Source organism: Canis lupus, chromosome 10 (assembly GCF_003254725.2).
Source record: "Canis lupus dingo isolate Sandy chromosome 10, ASM325472v2, whole genome shotgun sequence".
Lineage (NCBI taxonomy): Eukaryota > Metazoa > Chordata > Mammalia > Carnivora > Canidae > Canis > Canis lupus.
Window position 1 is genome coordinate 51,160,230 of NC_064252.1, and position 27,580 is coordinate 51,187,809.

Genomic DNA, 27,580 nt, shown 5'->3' on the forward strand with positions numbered 1-27,580 from the left:
TAGGGGTGAGATATAGATGCTAAGAGGATGACCAAAAAGATACAATGACAGTTTGCCTATTTTTAAAACGTGTCCTGCTTTGGCTAACCCTGCAACCAGGTCTGTTGTCAGGGTCCTGGAACATAAACCCACACTATTGATACTTGAGTTAAGTACTTTAACCTGTGGAGAAATGGGTTGTTTGTGGGATGGCCCAGGACATGTCAGAACCAGGGAGAGGGGTTGGGAGAGTAGGTCAGATCAGGCAAGGGGAAGCCTTGGAATCTAGACAGACACACAGGGATAGTAAGTTGAGAGATGGACAGACGTATGGCAATGTATCTGCCAATTCACCCAAATGAGATTGATAATAAGTTTACTTATAGGTAGAATTAATAAGGTGAATGGATCATCCAAATTATCCTCTGAGGACTTTCCTTTGCTGAGGGCCATGGCTCCTCCTATGTTCATCCCCCCACAAAGATGCGGGTCCAGGTGGGAACTGACAGTCTGGCTTAGCTGAGTCAGGATCAGTGGTGTTTGTTAGAGGACCAACAGGTGAACAATTAGCCAAGATCTGGCTACTAAAAGTATGAGGAAGAACCCGACAGCATGAATCAGGAACTCGATTTGCAAGGGATTATTGCATGCTGAGGATGAAGAGCCATACAGTACTGCATTTATCAGGCAAAGACTGGGTCACGAGGAAACATGGAGTATAGAATGAAAGAAAAGAAAGCTTCTAGGCCTACTCCATACTGAATCAGTCAGCCTCAGACCCAGGGCTCCTGTTTCTCCATGTCTTGGCCTTGGATGGTAGGCTCTGGAGTGCGTGGTGAAGAGGAGCCTGTAGGTAGGAGTTCCAGAGGTTTTAGGGTAAGGATAGAAGTATTGCAAGATGAGGGATTTCAATGTATCAAACTATATGAGCTTCTCAAATGGCCTGTATATTTCTTAGGCAAATCTAGTTGCTGAACTGAGCTCTGTCTCCAAGTGACATGTTTTGTGGCACATGGGAGGATGCTGCACACCCCTGGCCTCTTCCAAGGGTTGACTTCCAAGCAACATTTAATTTAGATTTACTGAGATCTAATGATTTAGATTTAGATTTTTTTAGATCTGAGATTTAGATTTACTGAGATTTAGGTCTCAGTAGATGTCATTTCCTCCCTGATCCCAGACCTCTACCTACGTGTGCTCCCTTAGCATCCTGACGTGGCACTATCACACTGACAAAGTAGCCCATTTTCTGGTCCATATGCCCCACTGTTTGCATTTAACTTTTGTAAATCAGTGTACCCAATGGGTCTAAATGTGATGTTTTTTGTATAGCTGTATAATGCCGAGATTACTTATGAAATGTCTAAATGAAACTTTTCACCCTTGTATAGCCAAAATAAAGTGTTTGTTGGAAAATAGCTGATAATTGTCTAACTTGTATGGTGTGAAACAACACCCATTGTTGAAACCAAGGAGAGCCCGGACAGCCAAAATATCATGGTACGGTTGGACTGCCAAAGGGGAAATTTATAGCTAAATGCTATTTTAGAAGAGATGGAAGATCTCCTATCAATTACTTAAACTTTCAGCTTTAGAGACTAGTAAAGGAAAAATGAACTAAACCCAAAGGAAGTGGAAGAAATGGAATGATAAAGGTAAGTGTGGAAATAAAGTAGAAACCCAACGGAAAACTGTAACAAAATGAAGAAATGTCTCTTTGAAAAGAATATAGACGAACTTTTAGCTTGACTGACCAAGAGCGAAAAAAGATAAAAGAAACAAATTACAGATATCAGGAATGAAATAAGAACATTGTTACCAACTTTACAGCAATGAAAAGAATTCTAATGAAATCATGAACAACGGTTTGCCAATAAATTAGTTAACTTATGAAATGGAAACTTCCCTAGAAAGAAATGAATTACTGAAACTGACTCAAGAAGAAAATAGAAAATAAATATGTGTATATAAGCACTTTTTCTGGAAGAATTTTTTTTCAGAGAAGTTTTACATTCACAGCAAAATTGAGAGGAAGCGCCAGAGATTTCCCACATATCCTCTGTCCCACACATGTATCCCCCATTATCGATAGTCCCCCAGAGTGGGACATTTGTGACAACTGATGAACTTACATTAACATGTCATAATCTCCCAAAGTCCATAGTTTACATCATTACTCTTGGAGTTGTACGTTCTATAGGTTTGGACAATTTATAATGACATGCATCTATCATTATGGTATCATGCAGAGTATCTTCACTGCCCCCAAATCCTCTGTGCTCTGCTTATTAATCCCTTTCTTCCACCATTGATCTTTTTAAAGATTTATTTATTTGAGGGAGGGGGGGAGAGAGAGAGAGAATCCTCAAGCAGACTATATGCTGAGTGTGAAACCTGATGCAGGACTTGATTCTAGGACCCTGAGATCAATATGTGAGTTGAAATCAAGAGTCAGACACTTGACTGACTGAGCCACCCAGGCACACCCCCGCCTTGATCTTTTTATTGTCTCCATAATTTTACCTTTTCCAGAATGTGTTTTAGTTGAAATGGTAGAGTATATAGCTTTTTCTGTTGATTTCTTTCCTTTGGTAATATATATTTAAGCTTCTTCCATGTCTTTTCATGGGTTGACAGATTATTTATTTTTAGCATTGAATAATATTCCATTGCCAGGATGTACCAGGTTTACTTATCCATTCACCTATTGAAGGACATCCTGGTTGCTTCCAAGTTTTGGCAATTATGAATAAAGCTGCTATAAACATCCATACGCAGGTTTTTTGTGTGGATAAAGTTTCTGTCTCCTATGAGTAAATACCAAGGGGCTCAAGTGCTAGATCATATAGTACAAGTATGTTTAGTTTCATAAGACTGTCTTCTAAAGTTGCTGTACCATTTTTGCATTCCTACCAGCAATTATGAAAGTTCCTGTTTCTCCATATCCTCACCAGCACTTGATATTGTCAGTATTCCAGATTTTGGTCATTCTAAAAGGAATGTAATGGTATCTCACTCTTTTTGGTTTGGTTGGTTGGGTTATTTTGAGGTGATACTCAAACGTCCTTTAATGTAAATATAACATACTTTTAAAAAACCAACAAATATTCACAATTTTTCAGAAATCTTTTACTCATATGCTGCTCCTTTGTTAGATTTTTAGAGCTACCCAAAGACTTTAAGGGTAGGCCAAGGGGAAGAACCATGTAGATTCTTTCTCAAGTAGCCTTTTTAGATTTATTTCTCATATTCTCACTACACATGTTTAGACATACGGAGCTTGCCCCAGTACTGCCTCTTCTAGGTCAAGTCATACGGGCTCAGGACTTTCTGTATCCCCAGCATGCTGACTGTGGCTATGAGCTCAAAGGTCCAGAGGGTTTGGTTATTCTGTTTTCATTCTTCTTGATCTTTCTTCATCTTTCCTAGAGTCTCATGGTTCACTGCCTTTGCTAGGAAGGGCAACTTGTGGTCAACCTGGTCAAGGAAACGCTGTATCTCTTTGAATTCACAACCCACACCCATGTCTACTATGAGACCACCAGCCTTCCTCTACGGGAGTCACATAATGATCAATGGCACCTTTGCCTCCTCCACCACATGCAAGTGATGGACTTGAAAGGGGCTGACTCTCTATGAGGCAAACATGTTCTTGGGGTTCATAGAGCAGTAGATTGTCAGGCACATCATTCAAAATGTCCCCAATGGAGGTAACTACCACCCAGTGCCAAGATTCCAAAACTGCCTTCTGGGAACTCAGTAGCTTCAATAGAAGGTCCTCATATGTCACTCAAGTCTTGAGATTCTCTTCTTCCTTTTGGCACAGTGGTGCCCTTTCAACAAATCCAAGCATAGGCCTTTCAGGAATGGAAACATCCTCAAAAGTTGGCACCAGGAATAACATCTGTAGGCCAGCGCTGGTGGGAGTGGCTGCCCAAAAATCAGGCAGTGGTGCTTACAAGAGTGGCACCCTGACATAAGCCAGCAGACACCACACGGCCATGTGGGTCAGGCCAGCCGGGGTGGCCACAGCTACCACAGCAACTACCTCCACCAGGGACAAGGGTGGCAGCACTGGAATCTGTTCAAGGCTGCTAGTATTACCTTGATTTAATTTGCATTTCCTAATGACATATGATGTTGAATATCTTTTCATATGCTTATTTGCTATCTTCTTAGATGAGGTGTCTGTTAAGGCCTTTGGTCCATTCTTTTAATCAGTTGTTTTCTTATTGAGTTTTAAGAATTTTCTGTATATTTTGGAGACCTGTCCTTTATCAGAGGTGTCTTTTGCTAATATTTTCTCCCTCTCTATGGCCTGTCTTCTCATTCTCTTGATGTTGGGTTTTGCAGAGAGAAAGGTGTTCATTTTAATGAAGTCCAGCTTGTTGATGGTTTTTTTCATGGATTGTGCCTTTGGGGTTGTATCTAAAAGTCACCACAGTTCCTAAGGTTACCCAGGTTTTCTCCTGTGTTTTCTTCTGGGAATTTTACAATTTTGCATTTTACATTTAGGTCTGTGATAATTTCTGTGAAAGGTATGATATCTGTGTCTAGGGTTTTTGTTTTGATTTGTTGTTTTGCACATGGAAGAATATTTTCCTTTTAAGAATAGTTTTTCTTTTAATGTATATTCAATGCAGGTACAAGTGAAGAGCCGATAAGCACAAAAGAGGAAAACAACTCCATGATCTGAAGATAACTGGTACCATTTTGCAGTGAAACCTTTAGACACATGCACATAATGCAGGAATGTAACAGGATTTATTTTTTTTAAGATTTTTATTTATTCATTCATGAGAGACACAGAGAGAGGGGCAGAGACACAGGCACAGGGAGAGGAAGGCTCCATGCAGGGAGCCCGATGTGGGACTCGATCACAGGATCCTGGGATTACGACCTGAGCCAAAGGCAGACCTTCAACCACTGAGCCACTCAGGCATCCTTGTAACAGGATTTAAAATGAGACTTTGTGCTTACTTTAGGTTGAAGCCCTGAAGGTTGATAACAATACAATAGGTACCCAAGGACCCTATATCCCAAATATCTTAATTAAGGTGGTATGACTTCTGTTCAACTGACACAGGTAAACTGAGAGATCATGAAACAAGCTCTGCCAGCTTTGAGCAATCACCCTTCTAGCCTATAACAGTGAGGGCTGAAGAGCAGTGAAAGAAAATTCTATTGAGAGCCTGCCACCTCCAAGGGGGAGAAGAGTGCAGCCTCTCATCCCAAGCCAAGTGGGAGACCATTGAGGAGACCCAGAGAGCTAGATGTGTGCTTCCTAGAGCTTGGGGACTGGTGTCTGCCTTTTGCCAAGAGATGCTCACAGGTGAGAGATTGTAGCTGTGCCTAAGTCTGCACAACAGCAGGGGAAAGGATTGGCCTTCCTCAGTGGCAGGCAGAGATGCATCAGCTTCACTGGGACCCTGGGAACCTGAGGAGGGAGCTGGCCGGGGTAGTTTTAAAAGGGAACCACCCCACAAAACTCCTGAGCAGTAGGGCAAAGGGCCCAAAGGAGAAAGTGGAAGGGGGACTGCCAGAGACTGCATGGGCTAAGAGAACAGGAAGCTTTCGGCTGTGAGAGACACAGTCCTCCACGAGGAATCTTGGGAGCAGCCTGCAGAAGCACCTGCCAGAGAAAGAGGCTGCAGAGGTGCACGTGGGACACCCACAGGAGCCAACGTGGTCCAGGACTGTGCCTGCTGCTGAAGATGCCGCACCCCCCCTCCCCCAGGACGTTTTAATTCTCAGAGTAAGACTGCCCAACTGACTGAAAGGGACCAGAAATGCTTTGAGACCTGCCTGAGATTCCACCCACGGGCTGCAAAAGGACAAATCCAGAGACCAGGTCCAAAGTAAATGTGGGAGAAAGGAAACAGCTGCTTTAGTATTGCCCTTGTGCCTGTCTTATTCAACAAAACAGAATGAATATCAAAATTATTTTATTATTTATTTATTTATTTATTTATTTATTTATTTATTTATTTATTTATTTATAGATTTTATTTATTTATTCACTAGACACACAGAGAGGCAGAGACATAGACAGAAGGGGAATCAGGCTCCCTGGGAGAGCCTGATGTGAGACTTGATCCCCAGACCCTGGGATCACATCCCGAGCTGAAGGCAGACCCTCAAGCCCTGAGCCGCCCAGGTGCCCCATAAAAATTATTTTTAAACAAGCAATGGATCATATTGGGTTCCTAGATAGATAAAATGACAAGTGTACGTAAAGCTCCTAACTTGATGTTTGGCACATAATAAATGCGCTAGTGTATTATCTATTATCATTATCATCATCATTCTTAATGATTTTGTAACTTGCCTTTTTTCACTTAATGATATATCCTAAATATATATTTTCATGCCAATAAATACAATTATGGCCCATAGCCAGAATGTGAGATCCACATTATCTGTTTATTTAGTAATGTATCCTTCTATTTATAACAGTGCCTGGCATATTGCAAGTAATCAATATAAAATTGTTCAATGAATTATTTCAAGTAGATGCAGTGTTGTTGTATGGATTGTACTATAGTCATTGATCTTCTATTTTTGGTTAGAAAACATTGCAAACAACCACATCTAGGTGCTTTTCAGTCTTTCATGGTTATAAACCAGTCTCTAACAAATATCCTTAGTTTTGTATCTTTGTGTAGATCCTTAATTATTTTCTTGGTATAAATTCTTAGAAGAGGAACTGCAGGGTCAAAAGGTATAAACATTTCATTAAAACTTTGAAAATTCTTGCCAAATTGCCCTCTGGAGGGATTTTGAGACTAAGAAAGAACTAGGAATTTCCCGAGATTATTATTTTTTTTTATCTTTGCATATCTCTGGATATTTCCCAGTTCCAAGAGTTTTGGCACAGCTTCAACACAAGAAGGGTTTCTGCAAGGTTGATCATAAAAGCATATTTCAGGAACTTATTCTAGGGTAGAGTTGACTGAGTGAAATGGAAGGAAAAACAGAGCATTTGGCAACAGAAGCAATGTGAGTAACTCCTCGTCCCAGGAAGTCTCAGCCTCGAAGAGCACGGATTTATCTCCAAGCATCTCAATGAAGATTATAGGTCAAAATACAACTATTTATTGAGCACCTACTAAGTGTGCACTGCACTGACCACTTTGGAGTGCAGTGGCCTGTCTCTGCCATTCCTCACCACACCGCACCCCCCCACTCTGCGCCCAGGCTGAGAGCTCTCCAGGGGAGAGCTTTGTTGGCTTCATCTTGCATCCCTGGCACGCAGCAGGAGAAAGGCAGTCGATGGAATACATGTTTGTAAGACTGAACAAAACTCTTCTAGGAAAATTCTAGAGGGGTTGGCACCAACTCTGTAAAGCAAACACACATACATATACTCGAATGACTAAAATCAAAAGTGAGAAACAACCACTGTCATCTTATGCTCTCACACTAGAAGTTCAGGCAGATTTTGGGTATTGAGCCCCTGCTTAGATCTACTGTCCCCGGATTCATTCAGTACCAGGGTCCAGTAAGAACTGATCATTGTAATGAGGCCGCTGTGTTCCGTTGGGTGAAATAGCAGGCAAAAATTGAAGCCATTAGAAGCTTGAGACCCTGAGCCAAAGAACTCAAAAGGTTGAATACCTCTCTTCGGATCTGTGGGCTGAATCTGCATTTGGGGCTTTGGCAGGTTCCCCGGATATTGTCAGTGGGTGAAAGAAACAATATGGCAGGAATGGCTGTCTGCCTACCCAATGTCTATTCACTCCTGCTTCTTTACTATAGAACCAATATTATTATTAGAGACAGTAAAGCCTCTAACTAAAAAATTTTATTTCCAGACCTGCTTTGAGGACAGATAGAAAGGGAGCTGCTGGGTGGGTCTTCCAGAACCATTCCTAAAGGATCCTTATCCATCTTCCTGACTTCCTTGCTTCTTTCTTCTTCGTACCCAGATCACAGACACAATAGCTGGAGCTCCAGCAGCCATTCTGCAGCCACAAACTTGAGGTCGAAAAATCAATACTAGGGATATTAAAGCAGAAAGGATAGGAGACTTGAACAGACCAGCCCAACACTACCTGCTTCCAAGCTTTGTTTTACTTGAGAGAGAAGCAAACCCCTATTTGTTTAACTACTGTCACTTGAGGATTCTCTTAGTAAAGGCTAAAGGTAATTGCTAATGGAATGACTTTCTATGGGGTGAAGGACACAGTAGTACCCCTAGGATCACTTTGTAAATTTTTTGGGGGGGAGATGTGTTTTTATTGTCCCAATATACGGCACTACTTGTATTTAGTTACCAAGAGCCTGAGATGTCTTGTCCCAGATATTCATAGAGATTTAAAACAACAGCAACAAAATGTTTATGATTACCTGTGTCTTAAACATAATTGCATTTTACAAATAAATGTATTTTTTACATGGTTTCAGATATACCTACTTTTTCCAGGAATGTGACTGCCTTGTAAAACGAAAATTTGGAGGGTACCTGGGTGGCTCAGTATCTCTCCTCAAATGGATAGGTAAAATCTTTCTTTTAAAAAGATTTTTATTTATTTATTTGAGAGAGAGAGGGTGAGAGAGAGGGAGAGAGAGCACAGACAAGGGAAGCGGCAGGCAGAGGGAGAGGGAGACGCAGGGTCTCTGCTGAGCAGGGAGCCTGATGTGGGGCTTGATCCTAGAGGGGCTTGATCCCAGGGTCCTGGGATCATGACCTGAGCTGAAGGCAGACGCTCAACCAACTGAGCCACCCAGGTGCCCCTGGATAGGTAAAATCTTTAAAAAAAATTTTTTTATACTGTTTTTTGGAACATTACAAAGATTTGTTCACTATTTGCAAAATTATATCACCAATGGCAGCTAGTTGTATGCAGTGTAACACACTATATTGGTCTAAGTTTATAGTCCCATCCGTGGTGAGTGTATCAATAATTACAACACTGACTCCTTTGTTTTATCTTCTATTATAGTTGAGCCTAAGCATTTCCATGTTGAAATCCATATTGCTTTATTACAAATTACCACCCTTTTATTTCTTCTTTGAATCTTTCCAGTCAAGACATTATGCTGATTTTATTTTTGAGAAGGTGTGTGGTAGGTAGGTCATATTATCTATGTATTTCATGTCAGGATCATAAAGTGTGTTCCATGAAGTGGGGAGGAGGACATTGGTCTTGCCAGTGTCTGTCGTCCTAACTCATACACACTCAGCCTCCATCTGCTTTCTTTGCCTTCGTGTGAAAAGGCAGAAAGGACTGGCAGTAGAGAGCTGAGTGTTTGGGGTCTATGCGTCAAGCAAAAGAGGCCTTTTTTTTTTTTTTTTTTTTACATTTATCTGTGGCAAGCCAGGCTTTAGGCATAAGTGCAGAAGATGCATCATGTGCACTGCCATTTGAGAGCTAATTATCTCTGAGAGAGTTGAGTGTTAATCTGTGATCCGCCACCGACAACTCCGTACACATTAGTTTTTCAGAGGACACAGAATTAGGCCAGAACTCTGTGTTGACAGAGGGGGAGGGAGAGCAAGGCACAGTTCTGGAACTCCAGGGACTGAGGAAGGAGAGAGCGGGGAGGTGAGGAAACCACAGTGGCCATCTGGGGGTAGGGGAGGAGTGCCAGGGCACTGAGGGCACCTGCAGCCAGCATGGCCAGCCCGCCGATCGCCTTGGTCACCCCTCCGGAGCGACGGAATGAACCACATCTCACACTCCTTAATTGGAGCAGATAATTGGGGAGCTGGCTTTGTGCACAGGAAGTGTGTGCAGTGAGATTTGGCGGAGTGGAACAGGAAGAATGGGGACCACCTGATTTCATCTTGTGCCAAGGAGGGCGACACAAAGCGGCAGTGTCTCCTATGAGCTTGGCGCGGGCAGATCAGGGGGACGGGGGGCCCTGTGCAAACCGGCGGGTGGCGGATCTTCCGGGGCAGGTCGCTGGAGCAGACGACAGCCAGCAGCTCTGTGACTTTGGGCAGGTAACTTAACCGCTCTGTGTGAGTTTCCTCATCTGTGAAACAACTGAGGAACTACAAATCCCCCTTAAAATTCCGTCACTCCTTTCCTGGGCAGGGGGTGGCAGGGGCATGGCCTACTTCCTTGACACCCCAGTACCCCCCCGCCCCCGCCCAGAGGGGTGTGAAACAAATAAGGACAATCCTTGTTGGGCAGGGGGTTAAATCTTTACCTTCTCCCCAGATAAATCTCAAGGCACTTCAGACTGGGAGATACCTTGGTCCAACTTCCCGAGCCAGCCCTTGGCTGGTCTTCTCTCAGAGGTGCCGGGATAGGCACTGGTTAGAGAGGGCTGTTGCCAGGACGACAGAAACCAAACAGGGGCGAAGGTGTCATTATTTCTGAGGATGTGGTTAAGTGAGGCATTCACCTGATGACCATCCCGTGACTGTCAGGCTTCTTTTCGAGTTACTTTTTGGAATCTTCATCCCCAGAAAACCCTTTGTTGTGAAATGTGCTCAGGTCCAGAAAGCAAGTGAGGGCCAGTCAGCAATACTCCCAGTGTGAACTCTGGAATAGCATTTCTTTAGAAAGATTCATCCTCGTTTTGCTCCTGGCTTAGTGCTGCTTCTGTGATGACTGTTTCCTGGGGATTTCCAACCTGAACAGCAAGGAGCCCAGGCCCCAGCTCACGCCCACACTGAGGACAGAGACAGCTGCATTTATTCCCACAAGTGGTAGACAAAGAGAATCAAGAGACTGAACTCTTGTGACCCTGGGTGATTCTCTACTTCCCTGAGTACTGGGATAGCAACTGAGGCATTTGATGATCTCTATTGTTGAGGGAAAGTTGAGGACCAGTTGCCAAAGCACCCTGAATACCCATTCGTAACAGACATTATTACTTTCATTATTTTGTCTTTTGCTCAAAACTTCTTTTTCATGATCTAGCAATTACACATGAGACCAAATAATTTTATGAAATTATAAAATTTTAGTAAAATCATTTGGTGTAGAGTTATTCACGAATAATATCACCATTCATTAAAAATGTTTAAATGCAGAAATGCATTAGTATTTGTCTTATTAAGCTTGATCATCACAAATAACTTAGTCTGAATTACAGCCAGTGTAATCTCATGAAAGTGATAAAGTAGAGGAGTACCTGGTTGGCTCAGTCAGAAGAGCATGCGACTCTTGATCTTGGGATTGTGAGTTCCAGCCCCATGTTGGGTATAGAGATTAGTTAAATAAATAAAACTTTTAAAAAAGTAATTAAGTGTAAAAAAAATATGGCCTAGCTATAAAAATCGTCAAACATCTCCAAAGAGAAAATGAAGTCTCATATGTCATTCCCACAACTAGCCTGTAACAGATTTTTTAATCAGCAAATCCATAACAACATTTTCCTCACTGAGCTGTTGTGAGGATTCAATGAGAGTATCAAGTTATTGGTGCCCAATGGGCATCTAGTAAATTATAGTTATTAATATGTTTATAGCCTCAAAACCGACACAGCTACACACAGGCACATATGTGCGTGTGCATGCACACACATTCTCTCTTCTGGTTCTTTTACAGACAGACCAACTGGTGGAGATGAATGAATACTCTCCTCAGAATGAGAGCATGAAAGGCAGTCATCTATTCTTTGCTTTTTGGGGTGGGGATCAGTATCTAAGATGAGAAACTATCCCTTCATGCCCCCAGGAATCCAGCCCTGGCTAGGTCAGCTCCTGAACTCACACTTCCAGGATAACTGGGAACACAAACCTAGTAAGTGTAAGGAATAATCCAAGACTGCACTTGAGTAAGTAACAGCTGGATTTTGCGGTGTAGGTGGGGTTTAGACTTCATGATCCATCTGGAGCAGTTTATGGGTCTGTGGCTACAAATGCTGTGCTGAAAGCTCTGTGGAAGAGGTGCACATGTGCTCTGCCTTGGAGGAGAAGTGAAGCCACCCGGTGGGGTGGGAGGCAATGTGAAGGACCAAAAAAGTCCATTTTCTCTGGGACAGGTGGACCACGAGGCTGATGACAGAGGCTTATGGTGTTATAAAAAATGGTGTCTTGGGATGGTCCCGCATCACTTTGATAAGAGATAAATTTGGGTTCCCTGAATCTTGTGTTGTAGGCCAGCCACCAACACAGGGTTCCTCACATCACATACACTTTAAGGTGTTACTTAAGTTGAAAGGTTTGGATGTTACAGATAACCCCAGCCACGTGAATTTTCAATAGCAAACTAGTGGGTAAAGTTGACAGGTTGTTCATGTTCTGTCTACTACCCTTCCCTCTGTCTGTTCTAGCCCAAAACTAATGGCTTCTTCTCCCACCTGGAAATGAGGGCTCGGTCTAAGGAAGGGGTCTGTGTTCTGTCATTGACATGGTAAAGCGAGTCAAGAGGGCCAATCAATAGGTATATACATATATCCAGTGAGGTGCACAAATGTGCATTGTACAGCTTGAAGAACCTTTCAATGAGTACACCTGTGCAAACACCCCCTAGACTAAGAGTGAGAACACTTTCAGATCCTTCACAAGCACATGAACATTTGAACCATATATTTTTTTAAAGATTTTATTTACTTATTCATGAGAGACATAAAGAGAGAGAGAGAGAGAGAGAGGCAGAGACACAGGCTGAGGGAGAAGCAGGCTCCCAGCGGGGAGCCTGATGTGGGACTCGATCCCAGGATGCCAGGATCACAACCTGAGCCAGAGGTAGACGCTCAACCACTGGGCCATCCAGGTGCCCAAACCATATTTTTATATAATAAAATGTATTTGTCCTCTGGAAAAGACATTAACTTGGGAAATAAGTGGGAGGATGGAAGAAGCTCTGTATGGATAAGACATACCAATTAGCTGATTATTATTAAGTGAACATGTACGGAGTGCCCACTGTAATCATGATTCACGTGTGTTCAAGGTTAGCCTTGGAACTGGTGTCATGACCCTCAGACTCACCTCTTTGTCTTCCCTTTAGTTTCACCACCACTGTTCTGATGAGACTCCCACGGTGTCTCCTGGACCAGTGATACAGCTTCCTGACTGGTCTCACTGCCTCCAGCTTCTCCAGCTATTTTTTAATACCATGAACCTACTCACATACTTCTCTGCTAAAGCCCCATTAGTGGGTCTCCACTGCCACAGCCTGGATCCTGTCTCCTCTCCACCATGCACCTGGCCAGAAGGTCATAACTGACTCATAACTGGCTCACTGCCACATGACCTTGTTTCTTATTCTCAAATACATGGCTTTCAGGTGCTGTTCCCTATGCCTGGAATGGCTTTCCTTGCATCGCCCCCCAAATCTTCCACTAAACCTCAGAGCATCATGTATTGCTTTCTTTTTCTCACACCCCATATCCAGTCTGCCAAGGAATCCAGGTAAATTTCGGTATATCTACTTCAGAATACCACCGCCCCCCCCCCCCCCCAAAAAAAAGAATACTCCCAGAATCTGCCTAGGACTTACTGTCTCCACTATGGCTAATCTCTGAGACTGTCCCTCACATCGATCATGACGCTAACTTCCTAAATGGCCCCCTGACTCCTGTCCTTGCCCTCCCACCCACTCATAGCCCGCTCTCAACACAGCAGCTAGAGTGACCTTCTTAACACGGAAGTCAGATCATGTCATACCCTGCACAAAACCATCCAAAGCAAGAGTGGGCTGAGAGGCACTCCTGCGCATGCTCTCTGTGTTTGGTGGTGTCACGTCAGTAGCTTAGAATTGGCGTGGTGTATTTACACCACAGAAATTGGCAAATGCTAAAAAAGCAAAACAAAACAAAACAAACAAAAAAACAGGGCTGCTGCTGCTGCTTCTTTTTTTTTTCTTTTCCTCAGGGTAAGAGCTAAAGTTGTCATGATGGCCTGCAAGGCCTCTGAGGTCTGACCTTGTCTCCTACTCCTTCGCTCCAGCCACACTGGCCTCCCTCCCCTTCCTCACACATGCCAGCACCCCAGGGCCTGCGTATTCCTTCTCTTCCTGGAAGTCCTTGCTCAAATGTCACCTCCTCAATGAGGCTTACCTGACTTCTTCACCATAAATGCCAACCCCGACCTTAGCTGTTCTACTTCCCCCCACAGCATTCTAACTACTATAGAATTTACTTATTGCTTCTGTTTATTATTTACAGTCTGGGCCCCCCTCCCCACTCCGAATGCCCTCTCCACGAGGGCAGGCATTGGACTCTTTTCTCCATGGATGTGATCCAGTGCCCGGCTCCCAGAAGGCCCTCAGTAAGCATCTCTTGGCTGACTGACTGACCGAATCTCCAAACGCCTACCTCCTCTCTAATAAACCTTCCCTAAGCTTTGTGCTCTCCTTCTCTCCATCCATAATTTGTCCTGATTCTTTTCCTCCACATTATACCTGCAGCTCTGAAGTGCTTCTGCGATATCATGATGATTCTCTTAGGACTGCCTCCCCCACTGGATGGCACCTCCAGCACCTCTGCCTACACGCGACCCCCACTGCAAGCTGTTAACTGAGCACATGCGTGTACACATGAATGGTAGGCAGAACACGATCCTCACACAGATTCATCTTCTCATCTGGAGGCCCCCCCCCGCCCCGTGATGGTGCTGCTGGGAAGGCCTGAGGCAGGGAAGGATGGATGGGGAGCGATCATGGAGCAGCACTGAGTGCGGGGTCAGAAGGGAGTCTTCTGTGCTCTGAGCTCTGAGTAGACAGGGTTATGATTTCTTTCTATTCTGCTCTTCACACTCTCCCTCTCCCCGGCTGTTTCTCTCACCTTTCAAACCTCTGATTTTTGGGATCCCTGGGTGGCACAGCGGTTTAGCGCCTGCCTTTGGCCCAGGGTGCGATCCTGGAGACCTGGGATCGAATCCCACGTCAGGCTCCCGGTGCATGGAGCCTGCTTCTCCCTCTGCCTGTGTCTCTGCCTCTCTCTCTCTCTCTCACTGTGTGCCTATCATAAATAAAAAATAAAAAATAAACAAACCTCTGATTTTTGATCCCAGGCTAAGTAGGGTCAGCTTTAAGTACAGGGAAAGAAGACAGCTGCCTCAGTGGTGTGATCCGGGGGCTTCAGGATAGTTCCTTGTCCCCACACACATTCTTCACTCTGGTGCCACTTTCCTTGGGTCCTTTTCTTCTTTTTCTTTCCGTTTTATTGAGATATACTTGACATACAGCAGTGAATAAGTTTAAGATGTACAGCATAATGACTTGACTTACACATCTTATGAAATGATCACCCAATTAGTTAAAATTTATCATCTCATAGATAAAAAAAAGTTTTAGATGTTTGTATGTTTTTTCTTGTGATGAGAACTCTTAGGATTTACTCTTTTAACTACTTCCAAACATATGTAACAGTGTTAGCCATAATCATTGTGTCATACATTATATCCTTGGTACTTATTTATCTTATAACTATAAGTTTGTGCCTTTTAACCACCTTCTCCAAATACCTGTCTCCCCACCCCCACCAGTTAACCATAAGTCTGATCTCTTTTTCTATGAGTTTGGGGCTTTCTTTTACTTTTTAGATTCCAAATTGTAGCAAAGTGGCCTAGAACCCACTGGTCTTTCAGCAAATGGCCAGACAGAGCTGAGGGCCCAGGACAATCAGCTCCCTGGGTTTGTAGAGCACAAGGCAGTTTAAAGCAGGTCCCAGCCTGGGATCTTCCCCACACAGAGGCTTCTGAAAGCTGTCTATCAGTGGCCTCCCAGGGTGCTGAGAACCAGGGATGGGTGAGGAGGAAGGCTTGTCTGTGCCAGCGAAGCCTTGTCCACGAAGGCCAGCTCCATTTCTGCTCTGGCTGCCCAGTCTCCCCAGGTCAACAAAGGGGCTGCACCGAGCTGAGAGGCATGATTCTCTCCTCTCCCAACCATCAAGTGAAGAAGAAAGGTCCACACCCTAACTGGAAGCCTCAAGGGACCACAGGATGTCCCAACACGTCCTGTAGAAGGACTTAGTAATTTTCCAGTTACTAATTTGCCTTACCTGTTCTGTTCAAACAGGCTAATTGTTTCCTCAAAAAGACTCAAGTGTAGTGGGATGAGGTCACCAGAGACGTGCCTAAACAATTAGAAACTCTGGTTATGGGCGCGCCAGAGGACTGGTTACCAGCTACTCAGACTGTTGGACTGATTTTATCTTTCCTAAATTCGGTGAGGACGCGCCTCCTGGTGGTGATATGCGATCATACTAGGCAGGAAGAATCGTGAGCCAAGTGACTCCTTCCTTCCCTGGGTAGGAAAGTTAAGTGGGCGTAGGTGCTTTTGGAACGTTCTCTGGAGGTCATATTACTATCATTTCTCAATAACTATTGATTGGTTCAAATATGAAATAAGTGTGATTAATATAATCCTTTTATAGTTGTGATCTTTGGAAAATGTGAATTTTAATCAAAGCAAAAAATCTGCCAAGACAGAAAAGAAGGAAAATTGATCTCTGGTTTGATAAGAAAAGAGAACATAACTTGAGAGATTCCATATACTCTCTTTCACACTGTGGGTATTATATTCTCTGTTTAATTAGAACAGTTCTTTTTTTTACCTTTTTTTTTTTTACTACAAGAAATTTCAAATATGTACAAAAATAGTACAGTGAATCCACATATACTCACTGCCTAGGTTCCAGAGCTATCAGGATTTTGGCACGGTCCCTTTTTATATCCCATTAAGGTTTTTTAGTTGCTTTCCCCCCTTAAATATTATAGCCTAGACATCATGTTACTGTACCCTAAATATTTCAGGATGCATTTCTAAAAACTGGGCATTTTCTTACATAAACACATGCCATTTTCACATCTAAAAATTCATAATCCCTTGGAGTCATCTACACGCCCATACAGTCCACATTTAAGTCTCCTCGAATATAAAACTCTCTTTTTGCAACAGTTTGTGAATCCAAGAAGTCCACGCACCACATTTGGTTGTTTGGTTCTCCCTCTCTCTTACTTTCTCTCCTTCTCTCAACCTCCCTCCCTCCTTCCGTCTTAATTAACTTATCTTTACACAGAGAGAAATGCACTGGTATTAAGCATATAGGTCGGAGAGTTTGGATAAATGCATACACCTGGTAGCCCATATCCTTATCAAGATAGATAATGTTTCCATCACCCCAGAAAGTTTCCCCCTATGCTTTCACAGACAACTCTCCCTTCGCCCCCAACCACTGCTCTGACCTCTCTCAGCATGGGTGAGTTTTGCCTCTTTCTTGTTTTATGTAGCTACTTGCGCTCAGCATAATATTTTCAACGTTCATCCCTGTTGTTAAAGGTCTCTGTTATTGTGAGTTACATTCTATCTTACACGTGTACCACAGTTTGCTTGTGCACAGTCCTGCCGCTGGACATTGGAGTACTTTCCAGTGTGGGCTACTGTGAAAAAAGCTGCTATGGATATATTTTTTTAAAGATTTTATTTATTTATTCATGAGAGACAGAGAGAGAGAGAGAGAGAGGCAGAGACCCAGGCAGAGGGAGAAGCAGGCTCCTCACAGGGAGCCTGACGTGGGACTCGATCCCAGGTCTCCAGATTCAGGCCCTGGGCTGAAGGCAGCACTAAACCACTGAGCCACCCGGGCTGCCCTTGCTATGGATATTTTTGTATTGATCTTTTTGTGGGCATATGTTTTCATTTCTCCTGGGGAAGTACCCCGGAGTAGAATAACTTGCCACAGTGAATGTGTATGTTTCACTTAGTAAGGAAACCCCGAGTCTCTTCTCCTGAGCACACCCTGCTTTACCACTTTCTGGTCGTCTGACTGTTCTGCATCCTGCCTACGTCCAGCAGCTTCCCTGAGGTGTTCCGTACCTTGTCCCTCTACCCCTGGGTTGCCTATAAACTAGAAGTTTGATCTAAAAATCTGGATGAGGGCAGCCCCAGTGGCTCAGCAGTTTAGCGCTGCCTGATCAGCCCAGGGCCTGATCCTGGAGGCCTGGGATCGAGTTCCACGTCGGGCTCCCTGCATGGAGCCTGCTTCTCCCTCTGCCTGTGTCTCTGCCTCTCTCTGTGTGTCTCGAATGAATGAATGAATGAATGAATGAATGAATAAATAAATAAATAAAGTCTTTAAAAAAAAACCTGGATGGGATTCAGTTTAAATCCTTCAGCAAGAATGCTTCAGAAGTGATGTCGTGTACTCCATCCTACAACTCATTGGAAGGTACATAAGTGACACGATTATGTCACTCCCAATTAAGACACTAAGACTGATCAGTAGATCCAGCGGGGGGCAGCCTGATCCCCCCCAGTGTAAACGTCCCCCATCAATCCCGTATCTAATTGTTTTGAATCATCTTTGCCTTGAATTTTTGTTAGGGATTGCAAAATGTTAATGTGTTTAAAAATTCTATCAACCCTCCACATTTATCACATGGGATTCTTCTGTAAAAAGGTAACTTTCCTTAACAATTTTCCTTCACTGTTGTGTAGGACAGGAAAGAAAAATACTTCACTATTTGTCTATAATGTACTAGTGAAAATTTTTAGTTTGGGCTTATTGATTGTTAGAAACTTAAAAAGGTTCTGACAAGAAAAGCTCTCCTAATCAAGTGTTCCTCAAAGCATAAGAATTCCCTTGCTTCGCTTGAAGAAAACCGTGCATGAGATAGAGGAACACTGACCTGGCAATGGACCTGGAGAGACTGTGAGCTAAAGAGTAACAATTGTTGGGGCCTGTGGGCAGCTCAGTCACTTAAGCTGTGGACTCTGAATTTCTGCTCAGGTCATGATCTCAGGGTTCTGGAATCGAGCCACACTCTGCTGAAGGATTCTCTCTCTCCTCCCTCCCCCGTCCCTCCCCCCACTCATGTGCGTACACACTCTGTCTCTCTAAAATAAATAAATCTTTAAAAAGAATAATAATTGTAATGATAATAGTTACTAACATTGATGGAACATTTCCTATTGAATTAAGTTAATGAACTAATAATGACATTTAATTAATTTCATAATAATTAAATAGTTACAGAGTAAAGAGTACTAGTCATTGTGCAACCCACGGGCTCTATTCAGGTTAGGTTTCACTTTTTTGTTTTTTAAGACTTATTTATTTGAGAGAGAAAGAGTGTGAGCAAGGGAGGGGCAGAGGGAGAGGGAGAATGTCCAGCAGACTTCCCGCAGAGCATGGAGTACCCAGCCCTATGTAGGGCTGACTGCAGGACCCTGAGATCATGATCTGAGGCAAAAACAAGAGTCCGATGCTTAACCAGATGAGCCACCCAGGTGCCCTATGTATCACTTTTTAACTCTGAAAAAAACCACGGATTCATCTCTTTGTTCAGTTGACAATTATTGAACACTCACTCCTTCAGGAAAGCAAAGATGAATTAGACTCAGACCCTGTGAGGCCTCAAGGGGTCTCGCAGATGAATTTTGCATCAGCGGTTCCTGGGACTTGCCTTGTACAGGTGTTCACGGCCTTTGTTACGAGACACATAAGAACACACTGCAGTAACAGGCAGCACTCCACAATCAGATGTCACCTGCCCCTATACACAGGTGGCCAACGTAGCACTGGGGGAAAGCCCAGATTAAGTAGTATTTGCTTTTTTCCCCATCATAAACTGTAAATACTCTCATCATGGCCAGGTACAGCTACCAACATCATGCCACTAAATACAGAATTATAAACCTATGCATAACACACCATTATATAGTAACTGCATCACAGAGATACACTAAAAGTAAATGCCTTTAGAGCACAGATAATGGTTAACTTTGATATAGCAAAATAAAAAAATGATGAGTTTTAAGTATTTATGTTTATGATATAACTTATTTAATTATACGTTTATATAATTTAATTTTTTTAAAGATTTTATTTATTCATGAGAGACACAGAGAGAGAGAGAGAATGAGGCACAGACACAGGCAGAGAGAGAAGCAGGCTCCATTCCATGCAGGGAGCCTGATGTGGGACTGGATCCCGGGTCTCCAGGACCACACACTGGGCTAACGGTGACGCTAAACTGCTGAGCCACCCAGGCTGACCTATAATTTAATTTTTAATAATGGCTGTATTGAATAACTGGCTTGCACAATTTCTAAAAATTTAAGTTGGCCCTGACAAGTTAGTGTGAGTTTGCTCCAGCCAACCACTGTTTTACCCATTGCAATACTGCAGTGTAGCCATTATAGTATAAAATATATGCCTGGGGACTTGGAAAAATGTGACTGGGATGATGCTCTGAGCCTAGGATGGTCAATGGCCTCAGGACTCAGTAGAAGAAAGGAGCTAGGAGTAGCATTATGAGTTACGTCCTTATCTCGGCAATGGGGGGTTGTCATCTCCTTTTACTGGTGTAACAAATTACTCCAAACTTAGTGGTTTAAAATAACACAAATTTATTATGTCACAGTTCTGGAGGTCAGAAGTCAGGAAGAGGTCTCACTGAACTAAAATCAATGTGTTGGCAGGGCTGTGTTCCTTGTGGAGGCCCCAGGAAGAATCCTTTTTTTCCTTTCTCCAGCTTCTAGGGGCCACCAGCTTTCCCTGGTTTGTGGCCTCCCTCCTCCATCTGCAAAGCCAGTAGCATTGGGCCGATGCCTTGTCACACTGCCACCTCTCTGGTTCTCTCTTTGGCTAGCTGATTAGCAGCCTTAATTCTCCTTTGCCATGTGACCTGATGTATACATAAGTGCCACAGACTAGAATGTGGACATCACTGGGAGGTGTTATTCTGCCTCATGCAGGGATGTGGAGAGATATTTGCAGCTAGTTCTCCGCAGACCGCATTCCTGGAGGCCTGCTGGAGAAGGTATTTGGAGTCCTACAAGGTGAGATGCAAGGTGGATTTCATAAAAGCTGCTGATTTGCCTCTAGTAATTTCAGGTAGCAGTAAGTGTTACAAAGAAAATGCAACAATAGAGCAGAGAGAGGTGAGAGGAGGTATTTTAATAGATGGTCAGAGAGATCTCTGAAGTGGTGATGTGTGGGCTAAGACCTGAATGATGAGAAGGAGGCTGCCATTCCCAGATCTGAGAGAGGCTGGCCAAGTATAATGAGCGGTGGCACCAAGGAGGAGGTGGTGTGGTTGGGATCTAGGACATTCAAACCATCCTAAATAAGTACAGTGGGTTCCCTGTCCAAACTCAACTTTAGGTAAGTCTCCTATCCAGTTCCCGCTCTCAACCACATCTGTCCTCTTACATTCTTCCTACAGAGAAATTCTGACATGCCACTAGAGAAAAACAAGTACCAAGTTTCTGAAGATTAGTATGTTTGAGAAACAGAAAGGAGAGCAGTATAGGAGATGAGGAGATTGTTCTAATATTGGCCCCCAGTGGATCAGGCTTCCCTTTGTCCACATCCTTTTGTAATGAATGGTCCTGCTCCTTCCCTCAAAAGGTGATGTGTCTTTCTTCACTCCATGAATTTGCTCTTGTTTTGTAACTTGCTTTTTTTTTTTTTAATATTTGTTTATTTGAGAGAGAGAGAGAGAGAGAGAGAGAGAGAATGCAGTGGGGAGGGGTAGAGGGAGAGGACAAGAATCTCAAGTAGACTCCCTGGGGCTTGATGTGGTGCTCAATCCCACAACCCATTAGATCATGACCTGGGCTGAAATCACAAGTCGAACACTCAATCAACTGAGCCCCCCAGTTATCCTGATTTGTTTTGATTGATAGAATATGGCAGAAGTAATGCACACATTCCAGAGCCCAGACCTTAAGGAACCTTTAGATTTTGCCATCACTTTCTTGGAACCTCTCTGTGCTGCAGAGAAGCTCACTAAGCTTACTAAGAGGCCACAAGGAGAAGCACTGAGGAGCCCAGCCAAGAGCCAACACCAACTGCCTGATAGGTAAATGAAGCATTTGGACCCTCTGCTGCTGCACCATCAAGATGACTGCAGCTGTGTGAGTGGTCTTAAGAGAGACCAGCAGAAAACCCCACAGAATCATGAGAAATAATAAAGTGTTACTGTTTTAGGTCACCAAGTTTTGAGGTATCTTGTTATGCAGCAATGGATAACTGCTACATGAAGTGAGGAGACCACAGGGACAAGGTCACATAAAGGGTTATTAGCATGGTAAAGAATCTTAATTTTGTTCTATGTGTTCTTGGGAATTGTGAGGATTTTAAGAAGAGTGGTATGTTTTAAAAGATCACTCTTGGGGGCGCCTGGATGACTTAGTTAAGTGACTTTTTTTTAAAGATTTTATTTATTTATTCGAGAGAGAGAGAGAGACAGAGAGACAGAGACACAGGCAGAGGGAGAAGCAGGCTCCAAGCAGGGAGCCCGACACGGGACTCTAACCCGCTGAGCCACCCGGGCTGCCCAGTGTCTGACTCTTGATCTCAACTTGGGTCGTGATCTCAGGAGCGGGGGTTCAAGCCCCATGAAAAAAGATCACTCTGGATGCTATGTGGAGGAAAGATTGTAATTGGGCAAGAATGGAAGCAGGGAGACCAGCTGGGAGGCTTTTTCAGGCATCCAGACAAGAGATGACAGCGATGGAGATGGGAAATATTGGAGAGGTTTGGGTCCTGCTAATGGATTGGCTTGGAAAGAATCTTTTTTTCCTGAAATGCAGGGCTATATAAATATATGTACTATGTATGTGGCAAGTCAGGATTTTTTCTGTGCCATCGGTGGAGAGGGGGAGTTCTTGGCAAGCAAAAGTAAAGAGACAGAGACTTGGTAGCCTGACAAGCACTGAAGTTATGTTTTGGGATGCAGTCAACATTAGCAATTTTTTTCTTAAATAAAATAAAAAATAGAGGGCCTTACATGTGCTCTGCTCTGAAGACTCTGACAGGCCAAAAGACTCCACTGAGCTCATGGAATGGAGTGCTGCCCTGGGAGGATGGGCTTCTGTAATGGAACCAAGTGCGGTGCAGAGGAGAAAGTGTGGAAACATAGAAGAGGGACACTGGAGGAAGGAGAAGAGAGGAAGACATCCCAGAGAGGGAGGGCAAAACTGGAAACCCATCCGGGACAAAGTCTAACTGCGAGAAACGCAATGGAGAAAGTAAAGAAATACTCTGTGTTTGTGGGAGTGTGATGAGACTGTTTTCCTTCTGGGGATGGACTGTCCCCCAGGCCATTCCAGGTGCTGCAAGCCCATCTGGGGCTGACCTGGATGTGTGTGTATTCCCAGGCATCACTCAGTGTAAAAGGCTAAATAAAATCTGGTTCTCGTCCTAGAGTTTTGCAGTTTACTTGAGGGAACATGTCTTAATACATGGTGTAGTAACAATATAAAGAAAACAAATGCTGACCTATGGCTGGATTGGGCTGGTTGGCTTTTGGTATTGCAGTGGTGACCCACTTCAGCCTATCTTTCTGATACTCTTTTTTTTTTTTTTTTTTAAGTCCAGCTCCAGACTCAGCACAGAGCCAAACATGGAGCTTGAACTACAACCTCAAGATCAACACCTGAACTGACATCAACAGTCAGACACTTAACTGACTGAACTACCCAGGCACCTTCCCCCCTCATCTTTCTGATACTCTTACATCTGGAGATCTTCATGTTCTCTAAGCTCTTCCACTTAGATACATGATACATAAACCTGGGCCTTTCTTACAATCTCACTCTTTTTTTCCCCCTCTACTTTCAACTTAGCATTATGAGTATGGATCCCACTCACCCCCAATGCCCTCCTGGCCCTGAAGCATCCAGTCCTAGGGACTCTTCTCCAATGCCTGAGATTTATGGGCCTGAAGAAAATTATGTATCCTTGCAAATGTCATCTGCTGAGACACCCCACGTGATGGAGACCATCCCTCCTCTTCCTTCCTCAATGGATCTGCTTATTCGGGACAGCACCAATTCTTCCACCAGTCCCAGAGTAAAACTACTACCCACTTCTGTAGAGGAAAGCAGTGAAGAAGGAAGATGCAGCCCAGGGCAAGAAACAGAAGATCAGAACTGTGTTCTCTCAGACCCAGCTACATGCGCTCGATGATAGATTCCAGAGACAGAAATACCTCAGTCTCCAATAGGTGCAAGAACATTCCAATATTCAGAACCGTAGTTATGAGCAGGTTAAGACCTGGTTCCAGAACCAGGGAATGAAATGTAAGAGGTGGCCAAACAACAACTGGCCAGAGAATAGCAATAGTGTGACTCAAAACAACTCAGCAACTACAGAATGCCAGGCTTCTGTTCCTATCACCAGAGATACCTGATGGACACTTCTGGAAACCATCGAATATGGAGCAACCAGATCTGGAACAGCCAGTCTTGGAGAACCATTCCTGGAACAATCAGACCTGGGACCTCCACACCTAGAGCAGTCAGCTCCACAATTGTAAAGAGGAATTCCTGTAGCTCCAGATCCAGTTCCAGCAAAATTCTATTGGCTATTTGGAGTTCATCTTAGAAACTGCTGGGGAAAGCCATAGTGTAAGGCTGCAAACCGCTAAGTATTTCAGTACCCAGCAAATAATGGATTTATTCCCAAATTACTCTGTGAACATACAGCCTGGAAGATATGTGACCATGAGTATATTATTCAATCTCAGTTTGGGCAGTGGCTGTATTACTTCTTCTAGGATTTGTATTTTAGGGTCCTGTATCTCTATTTTGACATTCTGTATCTCATTATGCTTATTGGGTCAATTGAGGGGGGGTGATTGGAGTCTAATCAAAGAGGTTTTAGTAACATTGGCTGCTATGGGCAACATGAGGAAAGATGTTTCTGGCTGTAGATAACTGGATATAATATTAATTTGGATATCTTTAGGCTCTAGAATCTAACCCTCAAGAATAGGAAGTAAAAATACAAAGATGTGCTGAAGGATTATTTTCATTTTCTGAGATTGTCAGGCTTTACTTGTTAATAGCCTCGTTATGGTGAAGGGTTAAACTGTAATGTGCCTCATTGATTTCCTCTGCCCTCTGCTGTTTTGCTACAACTCCTAATTTGTTCGGTATTCTGGTATTTGTAGGAAGATGTTTTGTATTTTAGTTTATCATGATAATAGTACCAGTTTGTCTGGTTGGTTTATAGGTTTAAGTACAAATAAATAAAATACCTATTCAAAAAAAAAAAAAAAAGAAAAGAAGTGCCAATAATGGTCCAGCTTTTAAAAATGCTGAAGGATTTAAAAAGGTAACTGAGAAAGAGGGAAGGAGTTAATGTTGCAAAGCACGTGTCCAGATGGTGGGGAACAGAGAAGCCATTTAGAGTAACAGAAGGGGTGCCCTCACAGGTGGAAGGGTGTTGGGGATAGTGATTGAAAATCACAAGCAGTGAAGTAGAATGTGGGAAAGATGGATGAAGCCCAAGGATTCAGGTGTTTTCCTATGGAAATAGGAAACTGTTCCTAATGTATGAAACTAGCAATCTGTGGCAACAAGGAGAGTAGCCTAGAGTCAGGGAGGACAGTTTGGAGGCCATTTTTAGGTAGATTGGTTGCCTCAGCTGTGGCCTGCTGATAGGAACCATTTGTAGAGCTGCAGAGAAAGGCAATACAAACCTGTCCCTAACCAGCCACTTACAGAGTCCAAGGGCTTGCGTCTTTACTCTGATCCTCTGTGTGACACTGGCAAGGAATAAGATGGTGAAATTTGCAGTACAGTATGCAAATAAACAATGGGGAAGGGTAAAGCATCTTGAAAAATTGAGGATATCAATAAGTACATGAAAGGATGTTCAACATCATAGGCATTAGGAAAATGCAAATCAGAACCACACGAGATACTACTTCATACCCATTAGGGTGGCTATTATTTTAAAAATGTTTATTTATGCATGAATGGATAAGTAAGATGTGGTTGTATTATTCAGCCTCGAAATGGAATGTGATTCTGACACATGCTACCACATGGTTGAAATGTGAAGATCATATGCTAAGTAAAATAAGCCAGACACAAAAGGACAAAGATTGCAGAATTCCATTTGTATGAGATACTAGATTAGTCAAATTCATAGAAAAAGAAAATAGGCTGGTGGCTGTCAAGGGTTGGGGGGACAGGGGAATATGGAGTTAAGGCTTAACAATATGGAGTTTCAGTTTGGAAAGATGAAAAAGTTCTGGAGATGGGTGGTGACGAGGGTTGCACAAAAATATGAGTGTACTTATTGCCACTGAATGTATGCCTAAAAAATAGTTAAAATGGTAATTTTTTTGTTATGCATGTTCTACTACACACACACACACACACACACACACACTGAGGATGCCCATACTGCAGAATTGAGGAGTGGACTTTCAAAAATGTGAGAGTAGGGGTACTTCAGTTGGTTGAGCATCTGCCTTTGGCTCAGGTCATGATCCCAGGGTCCCAGGATCAAGTCCCACATCAGGCTCCCTGCTTCATGGGGAGCCTATGTGTCTCTCTGCCTCTGCCTACCACTCCCCCTGCTTGTGCTCTCTCTCTTTGTCAAATAAATAAGTAAAAAATTTAAAAAAAAAATTTTTTAAATGTGAATTAAGTCTTTACTCTCCACCTCTCTATCTCCCCTCATCCCTTGCCAAAAGGCCAAACTTAAAAGTTAGTACATGGAGCACCTGGCTGGCTCAATTGGTGGAGCATGAGACTCTTGATCTCAGGTCAAGAGTTCAAGCTCCATGTTGGGCATAGATTTTACTTAAAATAAAGAAACAAACCACTGTAACATGTCCTCCCATTTCTGGTCTTATTACCCATTGTCCCTCAATATACATCCTTTGTTTTTATAGCCATTGTATAGGCCAACACTCCAGAGAAAGAGCAAAATTAGAATTTAAAGGCAGAAGAATGGAGAAAGAAAAGACTCCATGCTTAAGCAAATGAAACTCTTTAAAACCACAGTCCAATATTATCAAGATTAACATCTAGTAGATTATCAAGATGATCAAGATTGACATGTTGCTTGTATTGCTCTTGTTATGATACATGACATGTTAAGAATGGCACTTTACCTCTTTGATCTTTTCTCCAAAAATCTTTTTTTTTTTTAAAGATTTTATTTATTTATTCATGATAGTCACAGAGAGAGAGAGAGAGAGAGAGAGAGAGGCAGAGACATAGGCAGAGGGAGAAGCAGGCTCCATGCACCGGGAGCCCGATGTGGGATTCAATCCCGGGTCTCCAGGATCGCGCCCTGAGCCAAAGGCAGGCGCCAAACCGCTGCGCCACCCAGGGATCCCCTTTTTTCCAAAAATCTAACCCCAGTCTAAACATGAGAAAACATTAGACAAATCCCAACTGAGGCACACTCTACAAAATACTTGACTGGTACTCCTCAAAAGGGTCACCAAAAACAAGGAAAGTCTGAGAAACTGTTACAGCCAAGAGGACCAGAAAAGGGACATCAGGAGATGGTAGCTGCACTTGTGGGAAGCACAGCATGGTGGATAGGCTTGCTGCATCCTGATGTTGTACACCTGAAACTAATGTAACATTGTGTCAACTATACTTCAATTTTAAAAAGATATGTATTTGAATTTGAAAATTCTCTTGCTAGAAGAGTAAATACAAAGTTATAATATGAGGGGCACCTGGCTGTCTCAGTCTGTTAAGCGTCTGCCTTCAGCTCAGGTCAAGATCTTAGGGTCCCAGGATTGAGGGATCCAGCTCCCTGCTGGGCTCCCTGCCTCCTCCTCTCCCTCTTGATTTTGGCTCAGCTCCTGATCTCAGCATCTTGAGATCAAGCCCTGTGTTCAGCTCTGCGTGAGAGTCTCTCTCTCCTTCCCTCTGCCCCTCCTGCTCATGCTCTCTCTTTCTCTCTCTCAAATAAATAAATAAAT

The 27,580-nt window shown here is 43.3% G+C and overlaps 2 pseudogenes; one reads left to right on the forward strand and one right to left on the reverse strand.

Annotated features, from left to right (window-relative positions):
- Positions 1 to 3,234: 3,234 nt before the first annotated feature.
- On the reverse strand, positions 3,235 to 14,005 carry LOC112675344 (39S ribosomal protein L16, mitochondrial-like; annotated as a pseudogene).
- Positions 9,623 to 26,661, forward strand: LOC112675564 (homeobox protein NANOG-like; annotated as a pseudogene).
- The last annotated feature ends 919 nt before the right edge of the window (positions 26,662 to 27,580 follow it).